Source organism: Aquarana catesbeiana, linkage group LG03 (genome assembly GCF_042186555.1).
Source record: "Aquarana catesbeiana isolate 2022-GZ linkage group LG03, ASM4218655v1, whole genome shotgun sequence".
Taxonomy (NCBI): domain Eukaryota; kingdom Metazoa; phylum Chordata; class Amphibia; order Anura; family Ranidae; genus Aquarana; species Aquarana catesbeiana.
In genome coordinates, this window is record NC_133326.1 from 470,190,290 (window position 1) to 470,217,807 (window position 27,518).

Genomic DNA, 27,518 nt, shown 5'->3' on the forward strand with positions numbered 1-27,518 from the left:
TCTACACGGACCACAAGAACTTGGAGTACTTGAGATCTGCCAAGAGACTAAAACCGCAACAAGCCAGATGGGCGCTCTTCTTCTCTCGCTTTCAATTTCATATAACCTACAGACCCGGCTCCAAAAACATCAAACCAGACGCTCTCTCACGAATGTTCCATGACTCCAAAGAAGCCGTCCCTCCGGACACTATCCTGCCTGCAGGAAATTTTTTATTACTTCAGGGGGATTTAATCTCCAGAATAAGGCAAGCTTCCACAACTATACCCCATCCCACTGAGACCAGCCTAAGAGATGGTTTACTCTGGCATAAGGAGAAGATCATGGTTCCTGAGAGCCTTAGGGTACCAGTACTAGAGCTTTGCCATGACCACAAGTTGGCTGGGCACTTCGGGGCTCAGAAGACAACCGAACTAGTGCAGCGCACCTTTTGGTGGCCACAGTTGGCCGAGGACTGTAGGAATTACGTCAGTTCCTGCCACACATGTGCCCGAAGCAAGAATATTCGGACGAAGGCCTGGGGCTTACTGAAACCCTTGCCCATCCCTGACAGACCTTGGAAAATGATCGCGATGGATTTCATTGTGGAACTGCCCCCATCCGAAGGCTTCTCCACCATCTTTGTCATAATTGATAGATTGTCAAAAATGGCTCACTTCTTGCCTATGAAAGGCACACCCTCAGCCGTGGAAACGGCGAAGATCTTCATTAAAGAAATTGTGAGATTACATGGGGTTCCCTCTAATATCGTCTCGGACCGGGGTGTCCAATTCACCTCCAGGTTCTGGAAGGCATTGTGTGGTTCCCTCGAAATTGAGTTAGCGTTCTCTTCAGCCTATCACCCTCAGACAAACGGCCAGACGGAGAGAACCAACCAAACCTTGGAGCAGTACCTCCGTTGTTTCTCGGCCTTTTCCCAGGATGACTGGGTTTCTCTGCTACCAGTTGCGGAGTTTTCATACAATAACTCCCTGCACTCAGCCATCAACCAGACGCCATTTTTTGCCAATTATGGATTTCATCCCTCCTTTCTACCCAGCTCAATACCTGAATTCTCCCTCCCGGCAGTGACCGAGACATTGGAATTCTTCTCTACCAACAACAAACTTCTGCAGGAAACAATGGCCCAATCCCAGGCTTCTTATAAAAAAACGTTCGACAAGAAGAGGCGCGGGGAGCTTATCCTGGAACCTGGCAATCAAGTATGGCTGTCCACAACTAACTTAAAAATGGCTTGCCCTTCTAGGAAACTAGGGCCTAAATTCATGGGACCCTTCTCGGTGAGAAGAAAAATAAACAACGTAGCGTACGAGCTCAGTCTTCCGGACTCCTTCAAAATACACATACTTTTCCATGTCTCCTTACTGAAACCGGTAGCTCCTGATCCTTTCCCCAACCGTAGTGTGAAAGGAATGTGATGTAAATAATAATAATAATAATCTGAAAATGTCTATTTTCTTATGTGCATACATATTTTTCTCCTTACTCATTATATAAGTATACAGATTAGCTCTGTTCCTATATTTTTCTCAAAATGGTGGGTACCCCCTACATCCCACACATCAGAAGAACGCGGAACTGAAGATAAAACCAAGGACAGCCAAACCTCGTTATGAAGATTCTCCATCTTCTTTTCTATCCTAACCAATGAGATGTACCTATTAGACTAACATAGCAATGACGTATTTGTGTGTATAAAACATTAGCACCGCCTTGAATAAATCAGAAGTGTAAAAAGTAACGGAGCTGAGCGTGTCTCAGAGTGTTTACTTTTATATGCATGCATATCCACACTTTCCAATTAGAGACAGCAGCAGATAACCTTGGGCTCGATTGGAGCTCTTAATCATTTCCATAACAGATGGTGCCGAAACCCGGGACCTCAGGCTACAGTCGAAGTCATACCGCGATAAGCATTCGGGCGTTAATTGAAAGATGAGAGGGGGTTTGCGCAGCCCTAACAGTACCGGTAAGTCTTCTTTATATTCTTACCACTGTACGACTTTCTTATCTTTCGGTTGACCGCTGGATTCTGTCGGTATGCTGAGACTGTCTTAGAGGCAATTATTTCCTCGCCTGAGGTTGTTTTAACGAACCTGCCAATGGGTTTCTGCTGTCTGTATTTGTTCACTGTCTGCCATTCTTTGGGCTACGAAACTCAGCAGTCTAAAAGTGCTACATGTGTGTTCTCATCTCCAGACGAGCTGTCGGCCTCTGGAGTGAGATGGGTTATTGTGGCAGACGGTTATAGGACGGGTTACTCATTGGTTTGACGGACCTTTGAGGGAAATCTCAGCTGCTGGAGCCCCCCGCAGTCTGAAAGCGTTACAGATGTCTCACCCCCAGATGAGCTGTCGGCCTCTGGGAGTAACTGTAATGACGGCCTTTAACTGGGTTTAAGGGGAGTTGTCTGCCCCTGAGGTTATCTTAGCCTGCTGAAATTTTGCATTTCGAAGAGTGGCAGGTGTAATGTCCTGTCGTGAGTGTATTTGTGGTTTACTGTTTGCTATACACGAGAGGGGTTGGGGACTGGTTAAGGTCGGAGGGGGGGCTGCCCGGGGGATCTGTTGGGTCGCGGGCCGTTGCTCCTCACTACCCCAGATGTGTTTGTTCTTGTTCTGAGATTAACCGTACATTAAAGGGTTATAGCAGACAGTAGCAGCTAGGAGCGCAGTCTTATGTGCCCACACCCAAGGAATTTGTTGATAAAGAACACTGAGAAAGAATATTAACCCCTTGGTTGTACGTATTCTCCTCTCAAGCCGTTAGCCGAGAAACAGAGAGAGAAAAGAATGTGATATTGTAAAGAAGGAGAGAAGAAGATGTTGAAATAGTTAACAAAGTTGAACGAAGTGGCGAAAGTTATGTTGCTAAAGAAACAGGGAGAAAAATCCTGTGTGATAAAGAAAATTGGATAAAGGAAGTTAAGAAAGATGGCAATTGTATTATGTATGTGTATCACAGAGCTGATGATATGTTGGAACTTGAAACAAAAGGAGGGGAGGGACAGCACTGCCCTCCGTCTAACGACCACTCCTTTCTCACCACCCAAGCACAACCCACGGTGATAACTCAGCCCGGCAGCCATCTTAGTGCACCCATGCCTTCACTTTCTACCCAGCCCAGTGCACTTCCTGCCGGCGGCCATCTTGGTACACCCAGTAAGCTTAAACAGCCTGTACCCAGCCCTCCCTGTTTTAAACCAGGATGGTTCGTACCACACATCTGTCTTCCCCAATACGGAAGCATCACGTTCCCAGGCCAGATATGTTAATGATGAAGAAGCGTCTGAGTGGGAAGCCCAACAGCAGGCAGCAAGGCCACCCACTGATTTAACCCCCAATCCTGCTCCGGACTCACAGTTCCGAGAGGATCTCAAACACATGCTGGCAACCGTAAAGAACAGTGCCCCTTGCCAGCCCCCGCCCCAACAACAGTCTCGGTTACCAGAAGGGACACCAGTGATGTATGTCGCTTTTACTCCATCACAAGCAGGACATGTCTTTTGGCCAGTCATGCAGCCGGCCTTCAATGATGCCTGCCTGACAAGTGCCACTTCCTACGCCTCAGGAGTGGAGTTCTGTGCACAACTCCACGACTGGGCAAAGGAGAAGTTGACGGATCAGATCCAAGATATTACCCAAGATAAAGGGGAGTCTGTGAAGAAGTATCATGCTAAACTCGTACAGGCCTTTGATGATCTGAGTTTCTCCCACTATGAAAAGAGACACACACGTTTCCTGCGTGGGAATGGATGGGGTGCCCCGCTCCAGTCCACTTCCTGATTTGCTTGCCAGATTTGTGGTGTCCTCTACATGTCCCTTGAATCTACTAGGAGCTGATGTGTTGTCCAGACTACAGGCCTCAATCAGGACACGCCTGAAGGGGGGATGAAGTTACATACTCCCCTATGTTTGGAAGACTCATCTGCTTTGTTTTGTTTTTTTTTGCCTCTCCTGATGACACTTAATGAAGCAAAAACTTAAAGTTCAATACTGCAGGAAGTACTTGACAGAATCCCTACGTGCCTATGGTCCACAGGACCGGAAGACAACGGTCATTTAAATGTGCCACCAGTTTCAGTCAAGCTAAAAGAGGGCGCATCATTGCCCTGGAAACCACAATAACCCCAAGAAGAGAATCCTAAAAAGAGAACCAGGTACCTGCTGTGTATGCCTTTGACTGCAAAATACCTCACAGGAGGTGGACCTTACAAACGTTTTCTTCAGTGTCCACCCTCACCCCTCCTGCTGGTACCTTTTTGCATTCATCCACGGAAAGAAACGGCAACATACCTAAATAGTTGTGCCGCAAGGGGCACAGAACTTTCCAAGCCAGTTTGCAAAAGCTATGGCTATCATCCTTGACACATGACAAGAGGAACACCCGGAAGTGATTCTCTTCCAACATGTTGATGACCTTCTCCTTTGTGTAGCTGACTTACCCCCTGTTGAAGTCACCTCAAAAAGCCTGTTGTGCTATCTTGCCAACCAGGGGTGCAAAGCCTCAAAGCCCAAATTGCAGTGGTGCTCAACACCTGTCATTTTCCTTGGACACTGTTTGTCCCATGGGACAAGACACCCCACTGAAGACAGGGTGCAAGTAATCTCTGATATCCCACTGCCACAAGGTCAGAAATCCCTTCATGCCTTCCTTGGACTAATTTCCTAGTGCAGAACATGGATTCCAGAATCCTTCCTACTGATGCTCTGCAATCAGACCCTTCCAGATGTCTCCTGAACAAATATCTAAGTTTGAGGCCCTTAAGTGCACCACCTCCGGCGCTAGGGCTCCCAGCCTACGACAAAACGCTCAAGCTCTTTGTATCCGAACGTCTGGGACATGCTGCAGGTGTACTCATCCAATCACACGGCATCAGCCTACGCCCCATAGGATATTATTCCTGTCGGCTGGATGCGGTAGCAAGAGGAGGCCTATTGTGTCTGCGAGCTGGCTTTGCTATACAAGCCTTGCTTGACAAAACTTTGAACTTGGTCCTCGGACACTGCCTCGTTCTGCTTGCTCCCCATGACGTTGTTGCCATATTCAACAAAGATCCAGCCGAAACACTTGTCCACTACCAGACACTTGAGACTCCTGTGTTCCCTCCTACTGGACAGCATTACTCTATTAAGTTGTCAAACACTGAACCCTACCACCCTTCTTCCACTTCTCGAGGGGGGAAAGGAGGATGAGGAGTAGAGTCTTGACTTGTCACCCCATGACCACACAGGACACGCGGTCACCACTGAAAACACTGTTCTACAAGCTGAAGCCTTACCACCGGTGATGTCTGCACAGGAGGCAGAGTTGTAAGCACTTACTACAGCATGTAAATGGGCAGAGGGAAAAAGAGCCAACATTCATATGGACTCAAGATATGCTTTCAGCATTGCCCATGATTATGGTGTTATCTAGGACAGAGGATTCCTGACGGCTGCAGGAACACCTGTGAAAAATTGATGCCTTGCTTCTCCCAACCCAAGTGACTATTCTGAGTAAAAGCACACGACAAAATGAACTCAAAGGAAGCTTGAGGCAATCATCTAGCCAATTCAGCTGCCAAACAGACAGCTGGTGGTCCACGGGAAGTGGACAGCAGGGTGGTAAAAGAAGACCACCCCGTGCTTACCTTACAGACTTTCCCAGTGGACAGAGTTTATCTAAAAGAACTACAGGAAACAAGTCCGGATAAGAAGGAAAGCTGGAAACGGAGAGGAGCAACTCTCAGAAATGGACTATTCGAGTGCAACAAGAAGTCTTGTCTACCCAGGAGTATGTACCCAGCCGTGGTGCAATGGGCACATGGAGCTGCCCACTCGACAAAGACTTTTATGAACTCTCTTATCAACAAGTGTTGCACCAAGAGTTACTCCACTGACCGACAACTTCTGCAGATAATGCATTATCTGCACCAAATGTAACCCAGGATGCACAGGAAAAACACAGAAGAAGCACCTGGCAAAAGCCCTATACCCCATTCCAGAGGATGCAAATTGATCATTCTCAAGTGCCAAGAAGTGGCAGATTCGAATACGCCCTAGAGGAAGTGGTCATGACTGCCAGGACCACAGCTAAGAAACTACTGAGTGAGATAGTATGTAGATTTGGGGTCCCAGAGGTGATATTGAGAGATCAGGGACCAGCCTTAACAGCAACCCTTACAAAAGAGATTTGGGCAGCACTGGGGGTTCAGTTGGCACTACACATCCCATACCACCCTCAAAGTAGCGGGAAGGTAGAAAGGATGAATGGGACACTAAAAACAGGATGTTAAAGATGGCCCAAGAGACTAACATGAGTTGGCCAGACAGTTAGCCCATAGCCCTGTTCAGTGTCAGACACACCCCCGGGGGAAACATGCCCTATCCCCTTATGAAATTTTGTTTGGTTCAGTTCCCAGACTTGGTTGTTACTTTCCACAACAGTTACAGTTGCAGTCTGATGTGTTGACTAATTATGTAACCACATTATCACGAGAATTAACCTGAATGCATGTCCAGGTGTTTTCTTCCATTCCAGATCCTGAATTAGATACAGGAACACACCAACTACTGTCTGGAGATCCTTGAGCCAAGTTATGATGGTCCATTCCAAGTTTTGCTGACCACAGCTACCTCAGTCAAGTTGGCCAGGAAGAACATCTGAATGCACGCTTATCACTGCAGGAGAGCGTGTTTTCGGGTGCTGCATATCCTTTTTCTGTTTGATCTAGGGGGGAGGGGCCCAGGATGTGGCCATCACAGAAATGATAACATAATTACGTTTTGGTGTAACTCTTCAGGTACACATGTGACCACCTTTACCTTAGATTACTGTGACATAGTACCTTGTCCGTTTGACCCTTCATGGTGATGCCATTGGTACACTGATATCCCTGACGGTAAGGACATATATGTATGCCACACAGACAGTTACTGGGGACAGAGTTGTGGTTTCTGTGGGGGCCAGTGGGTTGGAACACAGGGCCAGACTAGGCGACCACAGAGTGCATTAGACAAAAAAGATGAAAATAGAAAGCCCCCATATCCTAACCAAAGATACCCCTGATACATACACTGACCCAGCACACAGTCAGAGGAGGAAGCGAGCAGCTCTCTCCGGAAGCTTTGACCCTCATGTATACATAGATGTCATAAGGGTTACAAGGGGGGTCCCTGATGAATTTAAAGCCAGGGGCCAGGTAAAAGCTGGTTTTGAGTCTTTGATCCCCATAACAACTGTCAGCAAGAATGTAGATTGGATTAACTACATGTCATGGTTATGCAATAGAGTTTGTCGATCAACATACCTGTCTCCATGTGTTCATCTCTAGAGACCAGCTGACCCTCACCTGACTGCTTTTGTAACCTCTCCTCTAAGCATGGCTCCACCCCAGGCCCTATCAGGGAACCCTATATTAACCTGTGCAATGCAAGCCAGCAGTGCTGATCAACCATTGTGTGTTAGCCTCTGTGTGTACTTGCTGTGTTTCATACATCTGATTCCTGTTACCGACTTTGGCGTTTTCCCGACCATCCCCGTTTGCCTGTGACCCTGAACCTTGGCTTGTCCCTTACTTTCCTTGTTGTTCCAGCCTGCTGCCTCCTTCCTCTTCTCCTGTAGTCTACCGTGAGCGTGAGCTGTGAGACCCTGGGGGCCGCGACCTGGAGCCAGACTGCAGCGCAGTCCATCCTTACCATTAAAGGCTCTGGTGAACACCTGCTGGCTCTTAGACTCCGCGCCCTGGGGAATCTATGCTCTAGCTCCCAGTGGGATCTGTGTCAGTGATCCAGTAGACCTGCTTCCTGAACCTCCCAGGGTTCAATCCGCAGCAGTCAGCCGTAGGGTCCACTACCTTGCGGTGCACTCCTGATCCCAACGGTGTGCATCTGTCACCCAGCCTCTAGGTGACCTGACACTACACATATTATAACCAACAGAGATTTGTAAATTACACTAAAGATGCCCTCCAGGGAATTGCTGACCAGTTAGCCCCCACTTCCTACATGACATTCCAGGACCGGATGGCCTTAGACATGGTGCTAGCTGGGAAAGGAGGTGTTTTGTAAAATCATAGAAAAAAAACGGGAACCTTTTGTACATACATTCCTGATAATACTGGCCCAAATGGTAAGGTTACTCTAGCTATAAAGAAATTAGAAGATCTGTCATTGGAGTTGAAGAAGAACTCAGGTATCACAGACCCATGGGACCAATATTTTAGCTGGATGAGTGGGTGGCAGAAGGTGCTCGCCCAGATACAGGTAAGGGTATTAATAATCCTGGTTCTTTTAGCCCTGATTGTATGCTGTATTCTACCTTTCGTAAAAAGTTAATGAGCAAGGCTGTAGACAATAGCACACCTACATTTCTCCACCAAGAAGAAGAGGACCTCCTTATGATGGAAGATGACAAACCCTTCACTCCTCTACAGTCACTCCCTGTCCATAATCTCACAATCCTATAGGGTTATAGGGATAGATAGCGCCTGACTGCACCTCTCCAGCTGTATCGAGGAGGGAAGTGAACAGTTGCTGCCCAATTCTATATACAGCCTAAAAGAGTTGCTGAGGAGAAGGGCCAGGCCAAAGTAGGACCTTTAGTATTAGGGACAGAAAAGAGAAAATAGTCATTTTAGGGGGGATTGTGAAGGAATGTGATGTAAATAATAATAATAATCTGAAAATGTCTATTTTCTTATGTGCATACATATTTTTCTCCTTACTCATTATATAAGTATACAGATTAGCTCTGTTCCTATATTTTTCTCAAAATGGCGGGTACCCCCTACATCCCACACATCAGAAGAACGCGGAACTGAAGATAAAACCAAGGACAGCCAAACCTCGTTATGAAGATTCTCCATCTTCTTTTCTATCCTAACCAATGAGATGTACCTATTAGACTAACATAGCAATGACGTATTTGTGTGTATAAAACATTAGCACCGCCTTGAATAAATCAGAAGTGTAAAAAGTAACGGAGCTGAGCGAGTGTTTACTTTTATATGCATGCATATCCACACTTTCCAATTAGAGACAGCAGCAGATAACCTTGGGCTCGATTGGAGCTCTTAATCATTTCCATAACAGTAGTACCAGTCCTCCTGAGCCTGTTATGATCGATAACGAGGAGGAGTTTGAAATCGAGGCTATCCTGGACTGTAGGAAAAGGCGCAATCAAATACAGTATCTTATTAAATGGAAGGGGTATGGTCCGGAGGACAATTCCTGGGAACCAGAAAACAATTTACATGCCTCAGAACTTTTACAGACTTTCAGAAATGTTCATGCCTCCAAGTTGGCCCGGCTGGGCATCCGGAGGCTGCCCTTAGGGAGGGGGCACTGTCAGAGAGCTCACCTTGCTGGTCATGGGATTGGCCACCAGAGGGAGTGCCTGTGAGCAAGCCGGCCTATTTAAGTTTGTCAGGCACTCTGTTCAGTGCTGCCTGATCATCAGCTTCCTGTGCCGTAGTTCCTGTTTCCTGTCTTGTCTTCCTGTTTACCTGATCTCCTGACAACCCGGATTGCCCTTGGATTCCCCTGTTTGCTGCCTGTACCTGACCTTGGCCTGTTTGACTCCGCTTCTGCCTGCTCCTATTGTACCTTGCTGTCAGTCTGTTGCCGAACCCAGCCTGTCTCCTGACCATCCTGCTCAGTCTCATCGCCTGTGTTCCAGCCTGCACCTGCTGTTCATAGACTGCTATTCCACCAGCATCTGGACTCTAGTTCACAGGCTCTCTTACCACTCCGCACTCCTGTGCTTCCTGTTACCTTACCAGGGGCCGCGAGTCGGACGCGTAAGGGAGCCTACTCTCTGCCCAAGCGGACTCACCGGTCTGGTAAGTAGGAGTCTGATAAAGGCGACACTTGCTTCACTGCTAACATGGACTCACTTTATTTAGAATCAAAATTACAAGACTTTATATGCCGTTGGAACCTCCTCTAACAATAGAACTGTAACCTAATTAACATAATTGACATGAGCTAATTAACTAATCCTTTATGCAGCCTAGGTGACTGAGACATGACCTATTGCCCAGACTGAGTTAATTATCACAGGACATTTCTCACAATAGCAGCTCCAATAGGAGTCGTCCCGTCTCCTACATTGTATAGAGGACAATGTGATCAGCTCATTCAATTAACATAATCACAGGTAGTTGGAATTGATGACACCAGCATCTCCTCACAGGATGTGTCCCAACAGAATGAATCAGTCTTATCAGCAGGGGGCTGCTGGAGGAATCCCCCCTCCCTCTTCAGGGACACAAATCTACAGTAAGGAGTCCCCATACAATATATACATATATACACGACTGAGTCCGATTAGTACAGTTCAGCCTGGATTTCTCATTCACCTCACAAAGAGTATTGTTCCATTGAAAATCCAGGGCCCATAATCAAAAGGCAACAGGCTTGCATACAGTCCTCTCCAACAGCCTCTGTTCTGGCTAGGTCTGTCACATTCATATTAGAATAATTAGAGGGATGTGAGAGAGGGGTGCTAAAAAAATAGTTTTAGCCCAGAACGGGGCTTTAAAGTGGTTGTAGACCCTTACATATACCCATTGAAGTAATTAGCCTCAGTTGATACACCGAGATTAAACAAATCCTCCTAAATAAATTGTACCTGTTTATCTGCAGTATTTTCTTCTCTATATAGCTTCAAAGTCCAGAATTTATAAATTTTGTTTGAGTGGTCAGAAAAAAGGAGAGCTGAAATGACACACTTCAGAACTCAGTGAGGAAAGTGCTGAGAGCTGATTGGAGGGAAGGAACACCCCTCCTATCCCATTACACAGCACACAGGAACAGAGCTGAGGCTGTCAATCAACTGTAGGTCCCTCCCCTGTCACCTTTTTTCTATTGGTGTCAGGAAAACTTGTCACAAGTGACTCATCCTGATAGCAGAGAAATAAAGCAAATGACACCTAGTGCACTTGTTCATATTTACTGTCTGAGGTTTACAACCACTTTAAAGATTAAATCCAGGTATGGTATAATTTTCCATAGTTACAGTACATTGGCCCAGCTTGGACCGGAACATAACTATGTATATACAATATCTGGCGGACGTCCCTGAAAACGGGACCAATGTAACTATGTAGAATATATCTTTACCCGGAATTCCTCTTTAGGAAAATATTCTGTTTATATATTCTTCTGTACTTTGCCATTGTTCTGGATTAAACACAGAGATTGGAATTTACCAAAACTGGAGCAGAATCTGTAGCAGCTCTGCCTGGCTACCAATCAGCTTCAATCTGTCATTTTCAAATATTAGCTGAACAAGCTAAAGATAGAAGCTGACTGGCCGACATGCAGAGCTGCTCCAGATTCTGCTCCAGTTTCGATAAATCCCCCTCTAAATTTTTGATATCTAAACCCAAACTGACATTCTTTTTCTGTTGTGCTGAGCTGAGATGAAGAGGAAAAAAATGCTTGAGTTCTGGTGTTATATCGAGGGCTGGTGGCTCTGGTCTCGGCTGTGTTATGAATGTAGAGGCATTTATTCATGAGGTCGCCTGGGAAAATGTGACCATGGGATCCCCAAAGTTATGTAGAGGAAATCAACCAATGGATTGTGAGGATGTCCTAGGGAAGGAGCTCCCCTTCAGAGATTGTACCTGTGTGTGATAGTGGGTTGCAGTAGTGGGCCTTTGACTACAGTGGCACCTTGGTTAACGAGTAACGCGGTTAACAAGTGTTTTGAAATATGAGCAACTATTTTTTTAAAAATCCTGACTCGGTTTGCGAGTGTTGTCTTGCAAAACAAGCAGAATTCAAGCTAATGTGATGTGCAGTACCGCATTTGGCCAGAGGTGCAGGAGCAACGGTGACACTCGGAACAGTTCGGAGCCGTTCGGAAATACCCAGAATCACTCGGAAATATGCAGAAACACTCGGAAATACTCAGTTCCCGAGTGTTTTCGAGCCTTTCCGAGGGTTTCCGAGTTCAGCCGAGCTGTCCCCGAGTATTTCCGAGGCTCTCCGGTGCCCCCCCACCTCTGGCCACATGCGGTATTGCATGCAATAGAAGTCAATGCGGAACAAATGATCTTCGTTTCCATTGACTTCTATGGGGAAACTCGCTTTGATATGTGAGTGCTTTGGATTACAAGCATTCTCCTGGAACAGATTATGCTCGTAATCCAAGCTTCCACTGTATTTGCAACCAGCCAAAACCCATGACCACTGGTGTGGGGATCTCATTCTCAGACTTAAAGTGGTTATAAACCTCATATGCGTCATTTCTACCAATACATCCACCATTTTATAGTTTGTTCTGCAAAAATCCAAACTGCTATATTATTACCTCTATTCTCATCTATAAGCCTGTCACAGCTCCCTGAAAATCTCAGGTCCATGAGCGTTTCTATAGAACGGAGCTCAGGAGGCGGAGTCATTACATCACTGGCCCCGCATCCCCAGTGTACACTCACACACTAGTGCTGTGTTCTGCCGAAAACTCCAACTTGCCAAAATCTCCAACCACATCACTTCCGGAGACTCTGTAGCAGCAATAATTGGAGATTTCGATGAGTTGCCTGTTCTGACCGAACACCGGCAGCATATACACTACAAAATGAATGGGCATTGTTAGTCCGCCCGATACTAACCAATAACATGGCCGCCACCAAGGCGGCAACAACTTTTTTTCTCCTTACCCGGTGTCCTGTCAAAACAGCCAACTCATCGCATACCATAGTGTATACACTGCCACTGTTCTGTCAAAACAGACAGCTCGTCACAATCTCCAATTATTGCTGTTGGAGAGAAACCGAAAGTGACGTGGTTGGAGATTTTGGCGAGTTGGAGATTTGGGAAGAACACCGGCTTAGCAGCGCACATGGTGCTGGAAGTGTTCGCCCATGTCACTCCCTGCTGGGAGGTGGGTGGCACAGCTGGAAGGTGGGGCCAGTGATTTCACATCTGCACCACCCAGGGACTGGAGATTTTTAGAGAGTTGTGACAGGCTTAGAGATGAAAATACAGAGGTAATAATACAGCGGTTTGGATTTTTACGAGACAATTTATAAAATGGTGCATGTAGTGGAGAAATGATGCATATGAAGTTTAAAACCACGTAAAGTGGTAGTAAACTCTTTTACACCACTTGTACCTACAGGTAAGCCTATAATAAAGCTTACCTGTACGTACTGTGAATATTTCCTAAATTTGCACAGTTTAGGAGATATTCAGAGTGCAAGCAGCTGATGACATCACCAGTGCATGCGCTCTGAAGTAATAGTGGCAGACCTTCAGAGCCTGTGCTGTAAGCGGCGGCTCCCGCGCACTTGTGACGTCATTGCGCCCCCGGCCACTCATGTCCCATGTAGTCAAAGGCCGCGAACCCGGAAAGAAGACCGGTAGAAGATATCAGCCCTCTCAGCGGTGACATTGGGGCACTGGAGGGTTTCGTTCTAAGGTGAGTGCATACTAGCACATTATGACATTGCCTTGCAGGGATTTTTTTTTTTAACCACATGCGGTTTACTACTGCTTTAAAATGAAACACTCTTTTACTCAGACTGGGGCAGCAGGAGACACGCCCCCTTCACTCATGCTTGTGAATGAGTCTCCTCTGCATGTCTGTCAGTCAAAGAAGAGAGGGTGTGGCGACACATCTTTTTTGCATGTGTCTGATTTTTTTTCAATAGCGAAGCTGGGAGGAATACAGATGACAAGCTGCTCATATCCCTTTCAGACTCTGTGCACAGATGAGTTGTGCTGCTTTGCTGACTTTGCTAAAATGTTCAGTTTAGTTTTTGATATCTGGGTTTACAACCACTTAAAGGCGTAGGAGGCCTACCATCTGTTCACCGGCAAGCATTTGAGACTAAGATCTTTGAACAAAACAGAAGCATTGCTACATTCTTGGAGTAACAAAAAAGGGTAAGGTTGGAGTTAAACTAGAGAAATTTTGCAATGAAGAACAATTGCAGGGACTTTTAAAATGCTACCAACTAATATACAGACACATCAGAATATCTTGGTTAATGGGAATGTTTTTCCAGTCAAGGCACCCTTTACAATCACGCACATCTCCAGGCACCCCTTTCTAAACTTTAAAAAACAAAATTAATAGTTTTACATAATGCAGCAACACCCATATGCGTAGGCCACCCAACATTAGCGTTAATTTTGCTTCCAAAGCAAACACCTTTCCACACTGGTACTGTCTAATATTCCAATGTTTCTCTTCTCCCTCAGTTTCTCTCCCTCACTCAGCTAATGTGACCCCAGTGCTGATGAAGATAGGCAGGGGAGGACAAACAAAGGTGCTGTTCAGGTGCCCAACGTCCTCCTTATTAACTCCTGATGTAATTTGTTGTTAGGACACTGGCAGGCTAGAAGGTTGTAATGGTGCACATGTGATAGGCAGGCTTGATCTACCTCCTGGCTTGCATACACATTTTTGGGCAGTTTCTAGGCATTTTCCCAAGGCACCCCTGAAGACACCCTAGTTGAAAAGGGCTGCACTAATAAATAGAAGCTGAACTCAGCAAACACTTTTTAGGCAGTTACAGCAACATTTTTTGGGGGGGATAAGGGTTTTACATAAACACATTAAATCTGATTATTGTAAGCACCCCTGTCCGTGGTAAATGGTTTGTCTCAAACCTCTAACTGCTACACCTGGCAGGATCACCAGGTGAAAATTAAAGAAGAAAAGCATACAAATGAATACTAATGCAGCCATCACATCTGAGAATTGGTAAACTGCAATATAATAAATGTTTGCTTTTGGGTTTATTACTGCTTTAAGCTACTTGTCAGTTTCCACTTATATGTGAGAAAACCAGGCAGAGGCTACATTAGTTGATGCTTGAACTGAGCTGTATTTAAACACTTATATTCATTCTGTGCATACAAAGTAATCCCATGTTTTAATCATTGTAATATACACTATCAAGACCAAGGCCAATAATTCAGCCTGGCAGGAAGAAAATTAGCTTTTAAATTAATTCTCTTTATTTTGCCGCCTCTGAAACCTTGCTGTCTCAGAGTATCACAGCATATACGCGCTCCTAATTATATATGAAAGCTGTGTATATTATAGTACATTCTATGAATATATATAACCTGTGGAGGTACTCTTTATACCTGGCATATGTTATAGCCACATGGTGAAAAACACGGACGGGTCAGCAAACAAATATCAAGATTGTTATCGGTAAATGATTTCTTCAAGCCTTTGGCTCTCTCTGACCCTTTTGTTTCTCCTTTGTCCACTGTATTTTTTTTCCATTATGTTGTAAAAATAATCTCATGGTTTATAAAAGGGAATCAGTCTGAACGAATATACTGTATATCCGCTTTTGGTGGACTTGATTTTAAAAGGTGCGAGCTCCAGGGCCACCATTCTTACCCAACTACTTGGTATGTAAATCGGGATTTCTAATTTCACTGTTACATATTTATTACAAATCCAAAATGAGTCAAGTTATAGGCAAATCGGTAAAAAATATATAAATTGCGCTTAATATGAAAAATCACACAATAAATGACATATAGTTCAATGAAATTATTAAATAGTGAACAATCATAAAAGTCCATAAACACAAAATAAGTGGAGAGAAAAATAAATGAGGTCGTAAACACAAGCAGATTATGCCCCCTGCGGGGACTAGTAGATCTCCGGCACCTCCGACATCCTCCTGTTATGACCGAGAGCCACTCAGCGGAGCTCGATGGAACCAGAAAAAGCAGACACTCCAATCTGGGGGTATACACTCAGACCCAAAGCCACAAGTGTAAAAAAGGGATAAAAAAGGGACTCCAATGGTGAAATAACATTTAAAAAAAAAAGCCTTTAATGCTTTAAAAGGGAGTAGGCGGTAAAAACCGCAAAAATACAAAAAAAACCAGCAAGTTTAAAAAGCAAACACCCGTGTTCTGGGGTCACATGTGGCGTGATGGCGTCATGCAAATCGGGCCTTAGGGTCAGTTCACACCACATGCAATCCAGTGCGTTTTTTTTTTTCTGCATCAAAATGCATGGAAAGTAGGTTATATTGTTTCCAATGGCATAGTTCACACCAGTGCTGTCAGTTCCAGTGCGTTTCAGTTCCAGAAAATAAAGTAGAACATGCTGCATTTTTCCTGCACTGGACTTTACCAGAGCGTGGTAAAACACATCAAAAACGCCCTGGAATGCACCAAAAATGCATCAAAAAGGCACTGGTCCTCAGTATAGTGGGGAAAAAAAACAGGAAAAAGAAAAAAAAATAGCATCTGGAATGCATCTGGAAACGCAATAAAAACGTGCATGTATAAACACATTTGGAAAGGATTTGGATTGAAACCAAAAATGTAATGTATTGCAGTGGTGGCTGTATTAGTTGTTTTTTTTTTTCTTTTTTTAGGTTTTCTTCCCCCTCTTTTTTTACCTGCTGATCTAGCCAGTAACGCACCTCCTGTATTAAATGGGTACACACTATAAGGAAATTGGGCGAACGAGCGACAATTTTCCTCGTTGTTTCGCAGCAATTTGGAACCGATGAAAGAAAATTCGGAAGAAAATTCGGACTCGGCGGTCGAAAGTTGAGTACACACTATACGAAAATCGTATGAAAATTCTTTGGATGAAAATGTTTGCCCGATTTTCTTATAGTGTGTACGAGCCTTTAGAGTGCCCCCACTCTGGATGAAGAAGCAACAGAGACACCTTTGGACAGCAGCATTATCAGTCTGGGGGAGAGGAGTGTTAGATGGATTAACAAACAGAAGCCAAACTCCAGCTCAAACTTTATAAGCAGTTAAAGCAACAGTTTTTTTTTCACTTTGGAACAAAGGTTTTACATAAATAAATAAAATCTGATCATTATAAGCACTCGTCAGTGGTAAATGGTTTGTCTCATCACTAACTGCTACATCTGCAAGACAGCTTGTTCTTTTGAAAAAACAACATAACTTATTGGCTAGATCTTTTGGGTTTAATATTGCTTTACTTACAGTGCCTTGAAAAAAGTATTCATATCTCTTGAAATTTTCCACATTTTGTCATGTTAATACCAAAAATGTAAATCTATTTTACTGGAATTGTATTTGATAGACCAACACAAAGTGGCGGATAATTGTGAGGTGGAAGGAAAATGATCAATGGTTTTCCAAATTGTTTTACAAATAAATATGTGAAAAGTGTGGGGTGCATTTGTATTCAGCCCCCCTGAGTCAATACTTTGCAGAATCACCTTTTGCTGCATTTACAGCTGCAAGTCTTTTGAGGATGTCTCTACCAGCTTTGCACACCTAGAGAGTGAAATATTTGCCCATTCTTCTTTGCAAAATAGCTCAAGCTCTGTCAGATTGGATAGAGAGCGTCTGTGAACAGCAATTTTCAAGTCTTTGCACAGTTACTCAATTGGATTTAGGTCTGGACTTTGACTGGGCCATTCTAACACATAAATATGCTTTGATATAAACCATTCCATTGTAGCTCTGGCTGTATGTTTAGGGTTATTGTCTAGCTAGAAGGTGAACCTTTGCTCCAGTCTCAAGTCTTTTGCAGACTCTAACAGGTTTTCTTTTAAGATTGCCCTGTATTTGGCTCCATCCATCTTCCCATCAACTCTGACCAGCTTCCCTGTCTCTGCTGAAGAAAAGCATCACTACAACATGAAGCTGCCACCACCATGTTTCATGGTGGGGATGGATTGCAGTGTTAGATTTCCGCCACACATAGCATTTTGCTTTTAGGTCAAAAAGTTCAATTTTGGTCTCATCTGACCAGAGCACCTTCTTCCACATGTTTGCTGTGTCCCCCACATGGCTTCTCGCAAACTGCAAACAGGACTTCCTATGGCTTTCTTTCAACAATGACTTTCTTTTTGCCACTCTTCCATAAAGTCCAGATTTGTGGAGTACACGACTAATAGTTGTCCAGAGGACAGATTCTCCAACCTGAGCTGTGGATCTCTGCAGCTCCTCCAGAGTTACCATGGGCTGCTTCTCTGATTTATGATCTCCTTGCCCGGCCTGCCAGTTTAGGTGGACAGCCATGTCTTGGTAGGTTTGCAGTTGTGCCATACTCTTTCCATTTTCGGATGATGGATTGAGCAGTGCTCTGTGAGATGTTCAAAGCTTGGGATATTTTTTTATAACTGAACCCTGCTTTAAACTTCTCCACAACTTTATCCCTGACCTGTCTGACCTTGGCCTTCATGATGCTGTTTGTTAACTAAGGTTCTCTAATAAACCTTCAAGTGTTTCACAGAACAGCTGTATTTATACTGAGATTAAATTACACACATATGAACTCTATTTACTAATTAGGTGACTTCTGAGGGCAATTGGTTCCACTAGATTTTAGTTAAGGGTATCAGAGTAAAGGGGGCTGAATACAAACGTACGCCACACTTTTCAGATTTTTTTATTTTGAAAACCATTTATCATTCTCCTTCCACTTCACAATTATGTGCCACTTTGTGTTGGTATATCACATAAAATCCCAATAAAATACATTTGCGTTTTTGGTTGTAACATGACAAAATGTGGAAAATTTCAAGGGGTATGAATACTTTTTCAAGGCACTGTATATAACACTCTGTGCAGAAATTTAGCATGCTAACACCCTACCCATAAATGAAAGTGTATCTATAACTAAAACTTTTTCAGTTTTGTATAGAGTGAAGATGGCTTAGAATCCTTTACAGATTTTACTGCTGTCGGATGTTCCACTAGAAAGATTTCCCCTTACGAACTGTCCCAGAGACTGTGTTATTACCAGACAGGAGGTGAAGGAAACTCTATTAGCAACACAGGCAGAAGTATTTTTCTTTTGTTAAGTAGGGGAATACTAGAACCTTTGTCAGCATTTTTTTATTTTTTTTTATTGTCCCCAAAACAGGAAGTTAGGGGCAAATCTGACAGCATCTCAAACCCTTCCCCACTCTATCCACAACTAAAAAAAAATTGGGCTATAAATAAGCTTAAAGAGGTGTTCTGCCCCCCCCCCACCACAAAAAAATTAAAAACCTTTTAATAGTAGGACACTTACCTGTCCAGGGTTCCCACGATGTCGGCACCCCAGCCTATTTTCGGATCGGCTGTCAGGTGCTGGCGCCGCCATTCCTGGTAAGGGAAAACAGAAGTGAAGCCTTTCGGCTTCCGGTTCCCTACTGCACATGCAAGAAGCGCAGTGTGCTTTTTAATTGGTCCAGAGACAGACAAGCGAAAGTTCCACTTTTGGGTGGAACTCCACTTTAAATAACATTTCCACTCTTTCTGCCACAATAACTTTATTGACACTGATATCAAGAAAAGGATTTACTGTCTTCATGAACTCTCACTTCTTTGCTTTGCTTTAGATATTTACAACTTTTAGTGCTGTAGTTGTATGACAGTGACATACCCTCCACTTTTGAAAGCCAAAAATAGGTACACTGTGCTGAACACCCCCTCCACTTCGTTATTAAAATAGCAGTATTGCCAATTGTCCCTTATATAAAGATGCTAAAAATATATTTCTGATGTAGAGTATAGGGATATTGTTTACAAGTTAAATAATGTTTTTTTTTTAATGCACAGCTACAAAAAATGAACAGAATGGATGAAAATAAAAAAAATAAAAAATAGTAAATAAAGGACAAGGTAAAGATGTAGTTAATGAAAACTAAAGAGTTAACTGAGATTAAATAAGAGGTTTAACAGGAACAGCTTCTATTGGAAAAATTCCACAATTGCAGTACTCCTTCCTACAGTACAAGAGTCGCTGCAAGCACTCTGCATTCAAACGGATGGACCGACTGTCAAAAAGATAGCCCAAACTCCTGCAGATTACATGGCCTGTTTAAGCCTAACAGACAATATCTGATACTTGGGAAGGCCTTCTGTAATATAAAAAAAAAAAACACTTTGCATCAGATGTAGGTCTAAAATTAGTAAAATGTAACAAATTAACTGACAAAATAAGTAAGCCTCAAACAGTCATTACTGTCATTTAATGCACTGAATGACATGCATACAATTAACAATCAAATTGTGATTGCCAAAGAAAAAAAAACAAATCATTAATTATAGAAAAATACAGAAGTAAATAAACTGTACAGGATGTTCCAGGAGTTGTGTAAAGAATGCATAATTACATTGTAAATGAGGTTCAGTAAAGTGAGCAAAAGTTGTTCCGTAACTATTATCTGAGGGCCAGGAATGCATCCAACTAAGCCTGTGGAAAGTACCCCCTGACATGTAGACATGTTGGCAGATGTAGTGCCCCTTATATTGTTGCTGCTCCCTGTGGTGATTGTGGAACAATTGAGTATTGTCTGTGATACTTTTTTTATTTGCAATAACATCCACATTTTCAGAACAAGCTTTCAGGGTGTGTCCCATACCTCAAGGTCTGCTTCTGAGTACTGCTTAGACCTTGAAGAAGGGGACATACCCCAAAAGCTTGTTCAGAAAATTTGGACGTTAGTTTAAATAAAAAAGTATCATGGACAATACTTACTGTAGTTGTCTACTACTGCTTCGTTTTACCTCAAGCATTGGGGAAAGAAAGAAAAATCTTGCCATCCCTGACGTTCATCTACCAGGTTCTGTGTCTTGGTTTAGGACAGCCATGGAGACTCTGTAAGGAGCACCATTTGTGTGAGAGACATCTGAAATAAGAATCAGTAAACATCTGTGAAGATAGCTTAAACAGTTCTGTGACTTAGGCCGGGTTCACACTGGTGCGACATGACAGTCGTACCACTTTGAATCCGACTTCGCCCTGCGACTTGAAGTCGGACATGCGTTCAACTTCAATGAACAGGGATCTGACTTTGATCCCCGACAATACCGGGCACTGTCTGGTATGAAACTTTAGGGGGAACTCCACGCAAAATAAAAAAAAAACAGCATGGATTCCCCCTCCAAGAACATACCAGGCCCTTCAGTCTGGTATGGATTTTCAGGGGAACCCCCACGCCAGAAAAACTGCATTAGGGTCCCCCAAAAATCCATACCAGACCCTTATCCGAGCACACAGCCTGGCAGGTCAGCAAAGGGGGTGGGGATGAGCGAGCACCCCCCCCCTCCTGAACCGTACCAGGCCGCATGCCCTCAACATGGGGGAGGGTGGGTGCTTTGGGGCAGACGGCACCCCCACCCCAAAGACCTTGTCCCCATATTAATGGGGACAAGGGTCTCTTCCCAACAACCAGGGCAGGACTTAGGGTGGTGGGGGCCCCTGGGCTTGAGTCACTTTCGGGCCCTACCTTCTATAAATTACTTTAAATAGAACTAAATGTTGACTGGTACCGTAGACAGTGTTACATGTTAAAAAAACGTAATAATCTATTTATAAGACCACTGATTGAAGCTTGAAAAACTTTTTTTCCAATAAATAAATAATGATTAAAAAAGTTCAAAGTGATCATGTGTTTATTGCAATGCACAAATGTCTTGGTCAGAATGAGAATACAACACTTATTTACCTGGAAAACATATTGAAAAACAAATACCTTGTAAGGTTGCAATCATAACAAATCAATTGCAAGAATATAGCAAAATAACTAATTGAACAAAGTTCAAGATAAATTGTGTGTGTGTAGTACGTGAGTGTTGTAGTGAAAAAAATCTAAACTATGCACACAAATTAGAAATGTACAGTCAACAAAATAAAATAAAAATAGTATCATATCTTAACCATTCCCGAACGGCGCACCCCGATGTACGTCGGCAGAATGGCACAGCTGGGCAAATGGGCGTACCTGTAAGTCCCATTGAATTCCCTGCCGTGCCATTGCGTGCGCGCCGCCGGGAGGTCCGTGAGTCGGGTCGCGGGTCCCGCGGACTCGATCGCCGCGGGGATACCCGCGATCGCCTCACAGAGAGGACGAACGGGGAGATGCTGATGTAAACAAGCATCTCCCCATTCTGCCTAGTGACAGTGTCACTGATCTCTACTCCCTGTCATCGGGAGCAGAGATCAGTGACGTGTCACAGCTAGCCCACCCCCCTACAGTTAGAAATCACTCCCTAGTACTGACTTAACCCCTTCATTGCCCCCTAGTGGTTAACTCCTTCACTGCCAGTGTAATTTACACAAGAATCAGTGCATTTTTATAGCACTGATCGCTGTATAAATGACAATGGTCCCAAATATGTGTCAAAAATGTCCGATGTGACTGCCATAATGTCACAGTCACAATAAAAATCGCTGATCGCCGCCATTACTAGTAAAAAAAAAAAATTATTAATAAAAATGCCATAAAACTATCCCCTATTTTGTAAACGCTATAACTTTTGCGCAAACCAATCAATAAACGCTTATTGCGATTTTTTTTTATCAAAAATATGTAGAAGAATACGTATTGGCCTAAACTGAGGAAAAAAAATTTTTTTAAATTATTTTTTGGGGATATTTATTATAGCAAAAAGTAAAAAATAATGCGTTTTTTTTCAAAATTGCCGCTATTGTTTTGTTTATAGCGCAAAAAATAAAAACCGCAGAGGTGATCAAATACCACCAAAAGAAAGCTCTATTTGTGGGAAAAAAAGGACATCAATTTTGTTTGGGAACCACGTCGCACGACAGCACAATTGTCAGTTAAAGCGACGCAGTGCCGAATCGCAAAAAGTGCTCTGGTGAGGAAGGGGGTAAATTCTTCCGGGGCTGAAGCGGTTAAGAAAGCATTACATCAACAACAGAATCCAGAGGCTGATCATTTAAAACAACAACAGGCAAGGTAGAGAAAGAAAGAGAAAGATGATCAGGTTATGACTTCATGCATGTCATCTCATTTTAAAGATTTTAACATAGTACTATTTACTATTTAGAAGTGGCATCTTCTTGATTTCTTTGCAGCAAAGTCTGCAGCAAACTGCATCCAGTTTACGTAGAAGGTCACTCTCTATTGACATCAGAGTGAGATGATTTAATTTCTGCTGTATAATTGTGGATCTTAGTCTATTTTTTACTAGTTTCAGTTTGGAGAAACTGCGCTCCCCACTTGCATTTGTGACTGGTAATGTCAGGTAAAGTCTGAGAGCGACATCCATGTTTGGGAAGATGGTCTGTAGTTTTCTTTTTTTAATGCACAAAAGAAGTTCCCTAGCAGATGATGGCTCATCGTGATAGATGAATTCTATGAACTGGATGATTTCTTCACAAAATTCATTTTCCAGGTCAGTGTTGTATTTCTTCTGTAGATCTGCTGCTTTTTTTATGAAGATGTTCTGCAGAGAGGCTAGATATGTTGTTCAGGAAACCAAAAGTGCTGTTGAGGTCATTTTAGGACTGAAAACGACGATCAAGTTCAGCCAGCAGCCTATCCATCACAACTAGAAAAACACCAGATGAGAACCGTTCTCTTCCTGATAAGTGAATCTCAGGTGTTGCAGACTCACCCACATGAGTCTTGCGTTTTCTTTGTCTTTGTGTGTCTTGTTTGTATGTTGCTGAAACGGTGGGAGACATCGATTTTGCTCGGTCTTCAAACACATCAAATTCATCTCTCAAACCAACAATATATTCCCGCAGTGACCTCACCAAATCAACAACATTGCACAGGTCCAGATCCACAGCTTGAAGTGCAACACTTGTCCCATGAAAGCGTTGTAGAACATAATTCCACAAACAAAAGCAGTCTCAAGCCTGTTCGTTTTTTTATGCAGTGACCAAGCATCATTTTGTGTTGTCAGGTTCTGATTGCTGTCTTCTGCTATGTTCATCAGTGACTCTTGAATATTGGCATAATTTACGCACAGTGCCTTGGTGGCCTGTGCATGCGCAGCCCACCTGGTGTCAGAGAGAGACTCTCAATGCGGTGGTTTTCATTAGGCTGCAAACCTGCAGTTACCACCTTCCATCTAGCTGTGGATTTCGAGCAGAAGTTGAACACAGTCTGAATGAAGTTAAAAAAATCGTCCGTCTCTGTGCAGCAGTTTACACTATTAACTCCAGCCAGATTAAGCGTGTGCGCGGCGCAAGGGACCCACTCTACTAGTGGATTAATGTCTTTGATGTGAGCTTGCAGCCTGTTGTACACTCCTGACATGTTTGTGGCATTATCATAGCATTATCATAGCACTTGTCCACGGCAGTTACTGATATCTATGTCCATCTCATGTAAAACTGTGAACACTGCAGCACAGAGTGCCTTCCCTGTGTGGCTAGATATAGGGAGAAATTTTAAGAATCGCTCTTCTTCGAGGCCCTCTGGTGAAACATACCTTATGATAAATGGAAGCTGATCAATGTGCGTCATGTCGGGAGTTGAATCAATGCAAATGGAAAAGTACTTTGTCACTTTCACTTCAGCAATGATTTCAGAAAGCACTCTATTGCTCATTAGCTCAATAAATTCGTTGCATGTTTTTGATGAAAGATATGAGGGGGTTCCTACCCCAGCATTGCCATATATCTGTATGTGTGATTTCAAGAATGGGTCGAATTCACTGATCAGTTCCAGGATTCCCATGTAATTCCCATTGTCATGCAACACTGTACCCAAATGATTTTTTTGTCCTTTTTTTCATACAAATAGAGCTTTATTTTGGTGGTATTTGATCACCTCTGGGTTTTTTATTTTTTGCGCTATAAATGAAAAAAAACAAATTTTTCTTAATTTCTGTGATAAAATTTTGCAAATTAGTAATTTTTCTTCATACATTTTGGCCACAATTTATACTGCTACATATCTTTGGTAAAAATAACTAAAAATGTGTGGAAATTATTTGGTCTGTGTGAAAGTTTTAGAGTCTACAAGCTATGGTGCAAATCATAAAAAAATTATCACATCTGATGTACTGGTGGCCTATCTCATTTCCTGAGACCCTAACAAGCCAGGAAAGTACAAATGCCCCCCAAATAACCCATTTTTGGAAAGTAGACATTTCAATGTATTTAGTTAGAGGCATGGTGAGTTATTTGAAGTTGTATTTTTTTCCCACAATTCTGTGAAAAATTTAGATTTTTTTTTCCCCCCACAAAATTGTCATTGTAATAGCTTATTTCTCTCACATGGCATGTGTATACCACAAATGACACCCCAAAATACATTCTGCTACTCCTCCTGAGTATTACGATACCACATGTGTGAGACTTTTTCACTGCCTGGCCACATACAGAGGCCCAACATGCATGGAGCACCATCAGGTGTTCTAGGAGCATAAATTACACATCACATCTCAACCACCTATTACACTTTTGAAGGCCCTGGAGCACCAGGACAATTGAAACACCCACAAAATTACCCCATTTTGGAAAGCTAACACCCCAACGTATAATCTATGAGGCATAATGAGTCTTTTGAATGGTTTATTTTTTTCCAGAAGTTTTTGTAAAATGTGGAAAAAAATGAAAACGCATTTTTTTTTACACAAAGTTGTCCGTTTATAAGATATTTCCAACACATAGCATTTGGATAGCAAAAATGACACCCCAAAATACATTCTGCTTCTCCTCCTGAGTATGGTGATACCACATGTGTGAGACTTCTACACAGCCTGGCCACATACAGAGATCCAACATGCAAGGAACACCGTCAGGTTTTCCAGGGACACATAGCATGCACATACCAAGAATTACACCCCAAAATACATTATGCTGAGCAAAGCATAAACAAAAGATTACCTGTGGTTGTAGTAGCGCAGTTGTACACAGGAGGATAGCACTGGTCCAGGCAGCAGGCAGGGACTTGGTCAGCAGCGGCGAACACAATTGTCCAGGCAGCAGGCAGGGTTACTGTCCATATAAAGTCCAGGGTCAGTGCAGGCAGAGATATTGTCCGCAGTGCCAAAAATATTGGTCCTGGTAGTAGGCAGGTCCATGTGGTGTGGTCAGTGCTACAGGCAGAGGCATGATGGCAGTAAGTCCTACAGGCAGAAGTAGGGCCTCGTTCAGGACAGAATGGGGACAGGGGTAGAGGCTTCTCCCACCCAAATCTCTTTGAAGCCTCCGAGTCTCCAGACCCTAATCTAGGATTGAGAAAAAAAAAATTGTTTTCTTCATCCAGAAAAACAATTCTGGAGCCCCTCACATATGTGAGACCCCTGTGTTGAATCCCACTAGTCCAGTATCAGGGTACAAGATCAGTCCAAGAGGCAGGCAAATATCATGGTCAAACAGTCCAAGGTCAGTTCCAGATCAGGCAGATGTATGTACAGAATCGTTAGGCAGAAGCATGGTCGAATAACAGTCCAGGGTCAGTTCCAGATCAGGCAGAGGTATGTGCAGAATCGTTAGGCAGAAGCATGGAGGAATAACAGTCCAGGGTCAGTTCCAGATCAGGCAGAGGTATGTGCAGAATCGTTAGGCAGAAGCATGGTGGAATAACAGTCCAGGGTCAGTTCCAGATCAGGCAGAGGTATGTACAGAATCGTTAGGCAGAAGCGTGGTCAAATAACAAGCCAGGGTCAGTTACAGAGGAGGCAGTGGCGTGTGAGGGTAAATTGCAGGAACGGAGACTTACATTTACCATACTTCACTAATAATTTAGTGAAGTATGGTAACGGCGAAAACATTCACCTATGCAGAGGCCTGGTTCAGAAGGACATTGTGCACAATAAAAAGATGTGTCTCTTCTGAATCCTGCTGTGGTAAATTTTTTTGCCGTCGTTGGCCTGTTGGTTTGGGAGGGATCTTATCGGGAAAGTGGCGTTTGGAGAGTCGACTTAGAACATCTGATCGGATATTTTCTGGTGGGCCGTTCGGGAATATAAGGGCAGTGAAAACTTCCTCCTGGTAGCCAAGGAAGCGTTTGGGGTTTTAGGTGGAGTTACGATAAATTACATATGAATTGTAGATGGCCAAATGAAAAATATAAATTGCAACTTTTTTATACCAATGGTATGTCCGTCTTGTGGCAAGGTACGGTTCCAGCATCTGGTCATTCAAGTCGACTCCCCCCATAAACAAATTATAATCATAGATGCATTTAGGTTTCTGTATGGGGCCATTTCTTCTGGGGATTTCCATGAAGGTATAATCGTGGATTGAAGACAACATGTAGACATCTCTTTTGCACTGATGAGGTGGAACAGATGTGCAGATGTGCACTGATGAGGTGGCACTGGTGGGCACTGATGAGGCGGCACAGGTGGGCACTAATGAGGCGGCACTGATGAGCACAGATGGGCACTGAGGTGGCACAGAGGGGCACTCATGAGGTGGAACAGATGTGCACTGATGAGGTGGAACAGATGTGCACTGATGAGGTGGAACAGATGTGCAGATGTGCACTGATGAGGTGGCACTGGTGGGCACTGATGAGGCGGCACAGGTGGGCACTGATGAGGTGACACAGGTGAGCACTGATGAGGTGGAACAGATGTGCACTGAGATGGCACAGATGTGCACTGATGAGGTAGCACAGATGTGCACTGATGAGGTGGCACAGCTGGGCACTGATGGGACGGCACAGATGGGGCGGCACAGATGGAGCGGCACAGATGGGGCGGCACAGATGGAGCGGCACAGATGGGCACTGATGAGGTGGCACAGATGGGCACTGATGAGGCGGCACAGATGTGCACTGATTGCACAGATGTGCACTGAGGCAGCACAGATGGGCAATGATTGGCACAGGTGGGCACTGATGA